Below are 12,795 nucleotides of genomic sequence, written 5' to 3' on the forward strand. Positions count from 1 at the left end.
ATTATTTCTTATGGACTATGCACATGTGTGCCTTTTAAAATGTGTAGCGAACTCAGTGTATGTGAGTCTGCATGATACATGGATGAGGAATTTACTGGGCATAATTTTAAATGCCATTGAAATTGAGTAATTCAAGTGATAAAAAGAGAGAATTGTCTTCAGACAGCTGCAGAATCTGAAGACAAAGAATGAGTTAAGTATGTGTTTTCAAGATTTACACATCCCTTCTCTCCGTTATGTAAATGCTGATTGCAGGAAGCTCTGGGACCAGAGGAGAAGCAGTTCCAGCCCTCCCAGCCTGTGAGGAGCGCATGCAAGACTGCCGTTTGCTATGGCCAAAAAAGTCATGGCACATTTGCTATCCCATTATAAGATAAACTGATTTCTTTTAGTAAAGAAACATTCCCCATGCCCTGCCCATAAAGTACTAACAATGAACAACTTCAGAACAGAGAACTGAAGAGGAGTAACAGTCTGTTACTGAAACAGCAAAGAAAACGAGCCGAGTTCTACCTGTCTGTGCTATAAACATTCCTTTGCCTCAAACTGACGCAATATATACATTTAGAGAATTTATACAGGAGGATAATATGCCTCAAAAAACGATTATTTTGTGAACAGAATCAGGGTCTCATTTTATTAGAGGGCTCCCTGAATAGCTGAGACGTTCTCCCAGAGTTAGCTGGGTGAATGTCTATCTGTAGTTTCAGTTGATTTGCAAAGACACTCTGATCCCTAATTATACGTGATGATTCATCTAGATTATCAGCCCCAGGAAGGAATGCTTTCTGTTTCTCAGGCTGGGGTCTGTGCTCTGGCAATCCTCTCATTACATATGGGGGTGAGACCCAACATGCACCATTCCTTTTCACCTTGCAGTCAGCTGGGTTGAAAATGATGCTTTTGTCAAATAATGTTTTTTGGGGGGATAAATTAAGTGTATGATGTGGTAGCACTGGGAATACACTCTACTTTTGTAACCAATTTGCATTACTGATGTTCCTAGGAAGCTTTGCTTGAGGCAGGAGTGCATAGTGCCAGGCCTTGCATGAGTACCATGTCAAGATACTTGCAGCTAATCTTGCTAAATTAGAAGGAGTGACCAAGTCAGCAATTCTCACCTCTGGAGTCTGCATTAACTCAAAGCTCCCCACCTGAGACACAATGGCATTCCATGAGTCTGTGAGACACTGGGACTACCATGGAGGTATCATTTTATTAATACTGGCATTTTCAGATCAATTCACTAGCTGTCTAAAAGGAAAATACTTCAAAACATCTACATAAAAATAATTTGCAAGTAGTTTTTATTGTCAGACACTAATTTCAAACCAGTATCTAAGGGCCTGAAGTATTGAAACACTTAATGAGGGTTTAGAAATGACAAAAAAATGTAACAGGCATGTATTAATCAGAGCAAGACACTCTTGTGAACTTGATGGTTTGGGTCTTGACATGTGCTTGGAGTTTCCTATGAGGCTAATAAGTATAATTACACTTGTAGAAACACCTCCGCAGAGCAAGCATTTTACTACTCAGGACAGGATCAACAACCACCTGTACACATTCTATGCAGGAGAAAAAAGCTCAGAAGTTAATACAGAGGGTCATGAAACTCTGGGCAATTTTGCATGTACCTTTTAACTCAATTTGATAGTGTCATTTCCACCACCCTTGCTGCCGGTTACTTGCATCACAATGGCACCTAGAGCTACACAGACATGAAAGGGAAAGATCTAGGTCCTGATGCAGCCAACAGCTGAAATAAATAGGAGGGATGGAAGAAGCAGAGACCGACAGTGATGAACCAAGCAAAGAGTGAGACAGTTGACAGTAGTCTTTACTGCCTACCCCATTAGCTGCCAGGAGTTAATGGGATTCTCTAGGTAAAGCTACGTTGCAGTGTCTCTTAGAAGGATTTAAAGGAAGCAGAGATGACAACTGGTCTGGTATTTTTGTCCTTTCGTATTTACTGTTCAATGACATTATTCTAGCTCATACCTGTGTTCTCACACATTAAAAGTTAAAGCTGGTTGAATTTTTTTGAGAATTGGAATTAAACCTTAAATTAGATGTGCTACAATTTCCTGCTACTCATGACTGAACAGTAAAACTGTGATGCCTTGTTTCCTTGCAAAAATTACAGTGAGAAACTGTATGTTGAATTGCTCAAAAAAACCCCACCCCCACCCCGGAAAAAAAAAAAAAAAGGGGGGACAAAAAGGACAAATCTCTGAAAACTACCTTTCTGGTAGTGAAGCAGATCCTCTTTGAAAATAATATGCTGCTAGTCAATGGAGTTCACATTCTACTGAAGCACCGTATTTGAAACTAAATAAAATAAAAGCTAGGAGTGTTGGCAAGTAGATAACAATGTTGGCATGCGATCATATATACCCATATGGCTGCTGCATGTTGTTTAGGACGTAGCTAGGTATCAGAACATTTGAGATCTTTGAAGTGGCATATACAAGTGTATCCATACAGGTGGCATATATTAGTATCTTCTGTCAGGTAGAGAATTGCAGTTTACGTTATTTGAATCCCCAAAAGGTGTTAAAAGCTCTGTTTATGTGCATTTGGTTCAACAGGAGTAAGTCAGACCCAGAGTAGCACAATCTTCAAATATGTCTGATTTCTTATATCATATTTGCTTGAGTATTCTCTGAGAAGCACTGGCATGAATCATTTGCTTTAAATAATTGTATTGAAGATATAGCTGGAGATAACTGTTAAAAGGATTTTCACTGATCTGTTGGTTCAGATATTTTCCCTGGAAACTTGAGAAGGATCCTTCTCATGGCATTATTATTATTGTTATTGTTTTATTTATTTGTACTATTTTGTTTGATAAAATTAATAAGAATATATACTGATTTGATGAGTGTTTGTTTTCACTGGTTCTGGCATTGTTACAGCCAGAAGCCAGAGTTAAGGTTTACATTTCTGAGTGTGCGCAGAGGCAGATAATGTCCTCCGGTGAGAGTCTGCATGTTTTGGGCTTTTTTCATTGATGATTTTTCTTTACAGCTGGTTACCTAAGGGAAGTGAACTAACATAACTCTTTCTCTACTTAGTTGCACAACTTTGTTATGCTCTTTGAGCTGCCCCAATCACTGCTGAGCCAACAATGCCAGCCTTGATTTGTTTGTTCACTTCTCCTGCAGTGCACATCCTACTAAGCCACTCCTAGTCCTTTAACTTGAGCTCAGTGTCTACTCTCATCACCTCTCCCCTTCCTACATGTCACCTACACATTCCTCTGCTTTGGTTCGGGTGTAAGTATCATAATGATGCACTCAGCTCCCCTCAGGGTGACTGTAGCTTTGCTACAGGAGCATCGTTTGCCGTCCCTCCATCACGTAGCTGGGCTTCCTGCTTGTGACTGAGAGGAGATTTTGGGCTCTTGCCATGTATCTGCCTGTGCCATGTGGCACCAGTTCACTTCCAGGTGCCATAAATAAATGTGAATGCTCTACATTTACAGGTGATAATTTTTGTGCCAAGGTTATGTCTGTGCCTACCTATATAAAACTTGCATTGAGCTCTAGTGGAGCATCCTGGCTGCCGTTATGCATGTGAGGTCATATCTGGGGATCTGCTCTCAAGTCTCTGAACCTCAACGAGCAATACTACAATGGGGTGTTGGAACGGAGCCACCATCAGAGAAGTAAATTTGAGCCATTTTGGTGATCATATACATATTTTCAAAATTTAGTGCGTTCTGAATTTGGTGGTGATGCTCTCTAGTGGACAAGTTTGAAAAATCACGAGCATCTGAGAGATGCCCAGTAAAACTCTGGTGCTGGGGGTATGGGTAGGTAAGGCAATCAAACAAGAAAAGTTTCCTAAACCAAGTGAGTGAATTAAGAAACCTTGGAATGAACAAATCTTTTTGAAGGAGCCTAAAAAGGATTAAGGGACTGGAAAAAAGGATTAGAACCCATTTATATTTTGGTCTCCTCCTTGTGTATGTAGTTTGTAAGTATTAAGGAAGCATTAAGATACACCACATGTGTTTGTTATAGATGTACAGGCATGAATATGGGACAAGGTTGAGTTGTATTTCTTTTTTGGAAGTCAATTTCTGAAAAATCTCTTCACTTTTTGGTATTTACTACTACAGTCAGCTTAGCAGCTTCTCCTAGGTAAAGCATTTCTGGTTAAACGAAAAAGCAGTGCAGGTTTTTTTTTAATGCGCATCACAACTGTTACTGTTAATCCCAGACCATTTTCTCATGAGGCGCAAGTTCATACTACCACCTAGTGCAATTCATGTTTCAATGCAACTGCATTATACTGTATGAAGTCTTTATTATTAATTAATTCCTCTGAATAATTAATCTAGCTGATGTACTTGTTGACTATAGTAATAACTCTGTATTAATGCTTTAATTTAACTAATATTAATGGAAGAAACAGAAACAAAACATGATTGTTTTTCTACCTCTAAGTCTTCTGTAAATGGTACACCGACTTCCATGCTTTAGCTGCCTATTTTCTCACATGTATATAGTAATTTGAAGATATTAGTCATTCCCCTAGCACAGTAATACACACCTACACTCCTGCTGAATTATGCAGCTGTGGGTTTATATGAATGAACAGTGGCTGGTTTGTATGAGCACCCTGTTAATATTTGAAGTGTAATTTGGAAAAGGAGAGTAGATTTTCTTGATCTCATGCTGTGGTATGTAAAACCACAGTAAATCTCTAAGTTCGTAAGTATTAGCATTCTGATCTTAACAAAGAACGGTATGGATTAAACAGCTAGTGTGGCTAATTCCTTCCATGTAGTTACTACTTTGGTGCCATTCTACTTCTCTCATTAAACAGTCTATTTTTTTAAAGGTATCCTCAAAAGATATAGGGATTATTTAAATAAAATTCCTAAAGGCCAAATGAAAAGTTGGTCCTTAGTATAAATACATAATAATGAATATATGTGAAAACAATGTCCATTTGAAAGGGGTTTGAGTGGGTTTTTTTATATTGGAACCTTAATTTTGTCATTATTAATGAATTATTTCACAGTCACAAATGGATGTTGTCATCATTTTTAAAAAAAGTAGTTATCCAAGTTGATGCTTTCAACTTGTGTTGGTTATTGTGTTTAATTCTCCAGTCCTATTTCAATGCTCTGTCAATAAGAAAAATAATAAAAAATGTAGCTAACAGAGTGCAGCAGAACTTTCTCTAATACTAGCTGTATTTGCCCTTGTTAAAAATAGAAAATGTACACTTATTTCATATAAAGAGATAAAACAATATATTAATAGGAGTTCTAGCTAAACTCTGAAAGAATTAAATATATTTTAGTTTAATAAACAAGTATTTTTCCAGGCCTCCTCTTTTTATGTATCTCTTTCATTTGAGAGATACAGATCTAAAGAGACCAGAAGGATCAAACCCCCTGTAAATACAGAAATAACTGAGAAGTTTCACTAACTTAGAATTCCAGTGTGATTTGGGCAAAGGGATCTCATCTACATGAAAAGCCAAGTCTTTAAAGCTTAGGGAACAGACTTAGAGGGCCAAATTTGTGGTTGTTGCATAATTTCTTGGACTTTAGTGAGACTGGAAAGTGTTCAAATATGAGCAAAATGCATAATTATAAGCTGCAATATTGCAAGTATATAACTATAAGCTATACATACCTTTTCTGACAGAGTAAAGTCTTCTAAGAGAAACGTCAAATATGGTGTTACAGTTTGCCCATCATCTCAGAAGTGGCCCATTCTGTAATACGGCATCACTGGTTTTACTTTTGTTATCAGGCTTCCATGGCAGGCAGCTGTGGCTATAGATTTACGTTAGGAGCTTGAGAGGAATGAAAGATTATGACTGATGGTCTTACAACTCCGGGTGGATTTTCTCTAAGATTTTGGGGCAGTGATCCCAAACACACATTTCAAATGGACCCCTCAGGTTGATTAATATTGCAGCATTTAAAATGATGCAGAAAGGGCAAAGAGCTTCAATATATTGTGTTTGGAAAGAAGCATGTTAACGCACCCATTCCGCTGAATTCATTAACAAGAAAAGAAAAAAGAGTATGTGTCTGCTAGGGATAAGGTTTTTTTAAGATGTTCAAGTCTGGATCATTCACACCTGAAAGTCCATAAAGAAAACACCTTTGACTGAGACACTTCACACACACCAACCAGCTTTTGAAATTAATTTTGGAGTGCTGGGGAAATTGTGGGAGCCCGAAAGCTGTGAATAGCTTACAAGTATTTGAAAAGAACTTGTAGCTAAATGGCCTGTTAACCTGACATGAATGCCAGGTGAAATAGTGGGAAATGGCAAAGAATCTTAGTAATAAAGAATTAAATTATAGGAATACAATTAATGCTAATCAGCACGTTTTTATAGGAAATAGGCCTGATTTAACTCTTCAAGAGATTACAAATGTAATCATGCTGTGTAGATGCCATAGACTTTAACTGCTGGAAGACGTTCAGTTAGCACAATGTACTACTGTTCATTTACAATAGCTGGCTCTGTAGCACATACAGTCTATAAGCAACAAATTAAAATCTGAAACTGATGGCTTTGAAAATAATGCCAGTGAGGAATAATCATCTAGTGAGGCTGTTTATAATTGTGTCTTCCAAAGAAGGGTGTTCAAACCCAAGTGATGCAGCAGTTTTATGCATAAACTGGACCAAAATAGAAAATTGCCATGGATAAAATACACAGATGACACAGGGGTTGACAGCATGATAGATAATGATACTGAAATTGCACAGAGTATCATGGATAGTTTAGTAAACAGAACAAACCCATGCAATTAGCTACTGGTTTAATATATTCACACGTGGAGCTATGTGTCTGAAAATAATCTAGTCTGTAAGTATAGAGGAGAGGACAGCACCCTTGAAAACAGCAACTTTGGAAAGTGCTTATAAATCATCTTGAACAACTGAGTCAACACAGACTTCTAAAGTGATATGTGAGGTAAAAAGGATTAACAAGATTTTGTAAATCTATTCAGGAAGGCAGTGTGTAGGAGTAGGAAGGCAATTTTACATTTATATAAGCACTGATGAAGCCAGTACTAGAATATTGCTTACAGGTCAGGTGTCAGTGCTTCTAACAGTGGGAGAAATGGAGAAGGTGTAAGAAGAAAGCCACAAAGATTATCTGAGCACTGGAAAAATGCCTTACTGTGAAGGACAGAAAGAATGCAATTTGTTAAGCTTATCCAAGAAGAGTCTGAAAGGTAACTTGATTGTAGCACGGAAGTACTAATGCAGGGAGAATATACCATGTAGTTAAAGGCTTTTTTAAGAAATAAGAAAAAACCAAGGACCAGAAGCTACCACCAACACACCCAAACTGTCAATTAGACAAAGATTAGCATGCCAATTTGTCAGCAGAACACTTGTGATGCATCTCTGGTGTTGGAATCTTCAAACAGAAGCTGTGTTCCTTTCCAAAAGATGGGGTTTTACCTGGCTAGATTATTGGTCTCAGGCTCACAGTATGATTCCTCCTCCTTATATGCAATATGGTTTATTATATTCCCACACTGCACGATATCTATTCTATTTTTGCACAGAAGTAGTGTGTGCTTAGACATAGATGATGCAAGTATGTTAATGGTAACATTTCCAAACTCACTGTGTATAAAACTGAGGAAAAATGAAGCATATAGCACCAGCAAAAAATGTTTTCTGATTGCAATTATAAAATGTTAATTGTCATACAAGAGGGAACTTTTTTTTTTATTAATATGAAAAAACCCACTAGATGGCACTGAAACATCCTTTTACAAATCCTTTCACTTTTGACTGATAGCCTGATTATCCAAATCTTTTAATCAAAAGTAAAAGGAATTTATGAACCATAGCATGAAGAATCCAAGGACATAAAATTCTGATATTAGACAGGGTGATTTTCTTTCTTTCTGTTTGTTGTGCACAATATACTGTTCACTGTTTAGTTTATGGTTATCTGAATTATCTTTATGCACTTAAATGGAGACTTTGTTTAAGGGAACTTAATCAGTACCAAATTATATCAAATGCTCCTTAGAATACAGAATTGAACACCATTCCAATCCATAGTTTGATTTCTGGCTAGGCCTTGTTCTCTTCCCACTAGAGTAAATTTAGTTAAATAAATTACAGCATTTTCCTATTCTAAAGTGAAATAGAGGCTATGGGCTCCTCTCCAAGTAGGACATGGCAACAGAACTGCCTGGAAGTTTATTAGCACACAATAACAAGAATTACTGTAAACCCCAAGAAATACACTGTGTACTTATAAAGACTCTTTTCTGGCACTTCATCTACCTAATAAATTACATATATGTAAAACTGATCACCGTAGAGCTGTTCCTTCCAAACAAATAGGCGTTGTCTTTAAATACTCAAGACATTAAGTGGGAAGAAACAAATCAGCTCCTACTTCACATTTTTCACACTTACAAAGAAATTTTTAAGTTCCTCAGCTATTCAGGTTGACAGACTGACGCTGGAGGGAGCAATCACAGGGGTAGTGAAACTAACCGCGTCTGGGAGTCACTTGGCTGAAGAAATGCAGAAGGTATATAGTTAAGTGTAACATATCTAGTGTTTCAAAATTGAAAGTCATGCAGTATTATACTTTCCGATACAATTTCAGTCAAAAAATAAATGAAATACATGCTTGCTGCTAATGACAATCTCATGCTGAAAACACATCCCAATCTCATGTGTATCAGCAGAGTGACGGGAGGTGATGTGGATGGATGGATGTGCCTTGAGTTTGGCCCTTCAGAGAATCAGAGCTAGCAGCTACTTTGCTTGGAACTCAAAGTCTGTAAGTGTTTTTGACAGTTGGGGCTTTAGGAGATCTACCAGTGAGCCAGGTGAGAACTGTCCTGTAGATGAAGGTATTACTAAAGTTTATTGTTTTTCAGCCCATATTCAAGATGCTTTGCTACACAAGGGGCTATTAACAGCAGCCATGTATCAAGAATATATAAAAAAAATCTAAAAACTTGATAAATGCAGTCCCCAAAATTCACCAGATCAACAACCAAATAATTACAAAAGTCATTTGAATAAGGGGCTGACAAATCCTAGCAGACACAATAAGAACGATGGGAATTTGGAAGTTTGGGCTATCACTAGACTGTATAAGCACTGCATGTCAGCTCCAATCAGTAAAAGCACCAGAGCCACTATTACTGCTTACTCAACTACTCTATTGACAAGCAAGGCATAGTTGTTAGACAGTCAATTTGATTCTTTACCCACTTAACATACTGTAGTAGCTCATTTAATTTCAGCAGAGGACTGGAACTATTTTGCTAGTCCTCTTTACCCAGTATCTGTTTATTTGATTGTCATCCTTGGAAATGGGTGTGCAGCACACCTATTAAACCTGATATCTTTTTCATGGAAATCACGTGGAGGTGTTTTATCTTACTATAAGCTTCAGGACAGGTCCACATCTATTACTTCAGCTCAGTCAGTGGTAAAATCCTTCCTCGTGTTACAAATTGCTGTCAAACCAAAGCTGACTGTGGTAAGCCTGTTGGCTTGCTACACCAGAGCTAGTGTACTAAGTTAGTATGAGTTTAAACCTGGACCAACATGACAATATAGATACCCATTTTTGCATCCAAATTCATATTGACTGGATGCTAGGTATCAGAGCAGAAAGACGCAAACTAGTACATACACACACAGGTACACACACAAAGCTATTCTAAATATTAATGTCTGTAACTCCTATTACATAGGAAGATAGAGTATTCTACATCTGATTGACTCTGCAGCAGAAATGTAGTGAATGGCAAATCCAAGAGCAGTGCTATTTTTTCTGTTGAAGGACAAGGAGGATGTGCTACAGATAGGTAGGAGTGCTGGTCAGGTATGGCATCCTTCAGCAGGGAGGCGGTGCTGGAGCACGCCTTTTCTTTCTGGTCTTCCCTTGCTATCATTTTTGTAGGATACGTGCTCACAGGTTCACCACTACACCTTTGTGGCAGGGATTGGCCTTGCAGGTACTTTTCTTATCCATTTTTGATCTATGCATGTAATTCAGTTACAGGTCTTAAAGACAAATATTCCTTTCCCTTGGTATCTAATTTTTATAGATTAGTCAACTGCCAGACTGTCAAGCTCTACACAGGCAACCAGACCTGTAGCTGGAGACCGTCAGTTGCCTCAGTGACTGAGGACCCCACAAGCTAGATCAGCTGAACAACATGTGATCTCAACTGATAGTTTGCCTGCTATGTCATACGTACAATTTTTTTCTCACTGACTCAGCCTGCCATTCAGGTACAGGTACTTTTTTCAGTGTGACTTTTTTTTTTTTCTTGCTGTTCTTCATTTTATAACATTAGTTTGGCACTATTACCAATTCAATTATATTTACATCAACCAGTTAGAGACAATTTATGTGGGTTCTGTTGCATTAGCTAACAGTAATTTTATTGTGGTCAGATACTGCATTGGTTTTCTTGGTAGTCTTTGAATCAGCTATTAATAAATAAAAGAACATGAAAGTGTGGTAGATTAAATCCTTTTTATAAGAAAGAAAGTAATTGCATTTTGACATGCCCCACCCCTCCAGTGGTAGCTGATCCTCGCTTCAAGAGCAGGTAAGTATCTGTGTAAGTAACATTAGGTCCTGGGGGCACTTTTTATGCAGTTAAGCTGTATCTTTGCTGTGGTTTGTGCTGTCTCCTTGCCTGTTGGGTATTGAGGTCTGACCATGACTTTGCATAGTGTGTGTCCCAGTTTCTTTGGCTCCTGAGCTTGGTTTGTCCTTGCTTTACCTCACAGCTTGTTAAGGCTGACTTGTAAACCCATAAACTTGTGGATTCCGGGTTCAACAGGCTTTCTCTTTTGGGTCTCTGTGGTCAGACCTTACTCACCATGGCTGGTAAACTCTTTCTGAAAGTTCAGTGATTTTCCCCAAGCCTTTTCATGTCCGTTGCCTGGCTCAATTATTTTCCTATTAGATTTTTTTTTCAAATAGATCTTGGATTTTCCATTGCAGCAGTCTCTTTGTATTAGGCTGCTACTGGGAAGTGCCTTTTACAAAGCATGGCTGGGAACTGTGATTTGATGATGAGAAAAAATCAGGCTGTTCAGCTCTGTTTTAGGAATGTGGTCACAGCAGAGGAGAGGCACTATGGTGTCAGTGTAAGCCTGAGATAAAACTGCAATTCATCAAGTCTTTTGTGAAGGATGTAGGACTTGATGCTTGTCAAACCTTACCAGGTAAAAGGTAAATTTAGCAATCGAAAGTATTTGTCTCCCTTTAAAAATGAGGGAGTTTTTATCTGTTGATCCTTAAAAACAACTGTTCCCAGGTCCAATAGGGAAGCATGGCTGGTTTTCCCTCAGATTTTTTTTTTCTCTAGAATAATAACCTTTTTCTTGCACTGTCTTCCTATTTCTCACTAATTGCTTCAAGTATTTCTATGGTTCTGATTCGTCTTTTTTGGTCATGAAAAGGGACAACTACTTCCTCTGGCCTCAGAGGTTCTGTTAGACTCTCATATGCAAGGCATATAACATATAATCTGTCCTTTAAAAAAAATATTCTTATTATGTCATCTGTGAAATAAATTATTCACAACAACTCTATGTATTTTAATGAAAATTTGGCAATGTTCTGTTCTTTAACATGTTTATTAAATGTGACAAAAGATTTGGTTCTTTTGCACTGATTAGTTAAAAGATTACTTCTCCCTGGTTTGAGAACTGTAAATAAAATCCACAAAACACAAACTTCTGCTTAATTCGTAGTGTATTCTGAACAGCAATATCATATTGGTCCCAAATTACATTATTCATAAGATAGTGGTGACAAATGTATTTTTACACTTGGAGAAATTAGTGTGGTTTACATTCAGCCTGCAACAGCTGGTTTAGTCTGGCATTATACTTTTTTCAGAGCTGTTGAGGGATTTGTTTAGCCCAACAGGATTTGTATTGATTTCTTTTTCACTTTGTTTTTTGTGAGTTTTATTCTTGTTTTGTTGTTGTATTGATTCTGAGAGCTTTAGCCATTTGAGTTATTACAAGTTTTTCTATATTTATGCTGTAATTCTACTACAATAATCAAGACCTTAGACCTTCACAGCTATTAAAAACCGAACAGCTCCCCAACAAACAAATAAACCCCCTCCCAAAAACTGAACTTGCAGCTGGTTTCCTGGAATCTGAAGTATCTCTGAAAAAGGCTTGCCATATTTCTTTTCTCAGATTTTTTTTAGGTGACTTAGGGGCATTAATTTATATTATTAATTGATAGTTATTGGATGCTATTGCTCATTCCACTTAACTGAAATGTGTATGTAGAATGCTGGTATAAGCCAATGAGTTATATTTCATGTCATATCTGAGTATTTAATCTATGTGGACCAAACAACTATACAAATATGAGACCATTTCAAAAGAGATGTGAGAATTTTTGTAAATAAAAGCAAATTTAAGTGGATAAACCTAAAAATTAAAAGTAGGATTTTCCTGGTTGATTAACCAATACACTTAACATAAGCAAGCTCCCTTAAATGAATAAAATGATCAGGATAAACTCAGCCATCCTAGCAAATCCCAAATTTATATCTGTTTCCAGCAATTAAACCCAGAAATAGTACTGCTTTACCTGTCTGCAGGCACTCTGATACGCAACTGTATCATTTTGCAGTGTGCCCTGGAATTGATCAAAACCCAAAAGCAGTTGCCTAACCTTAAGAGTCAGACGGTCTCATAGAAATCAGAGGGACCCAGTTGTTTAGAATTAAGAACATCCTAAGAGGATCTGTCTCTCTTAGGGAAG

The sequence above is a fragment of the Falco naumanni genome, chromosome 9 (assembly GCF_017639655.2).
Source record: "Falco naumanni isolate bFalNau1 chromosome 9, bFalNau1.pat, whole genome shotgun sequence".
NCBI classification, from domain to species: Eukaryota; Metazoa; Chordata; class Aves; order Falconiformes; family Falconidae; genus Falco; species Falco naumanni.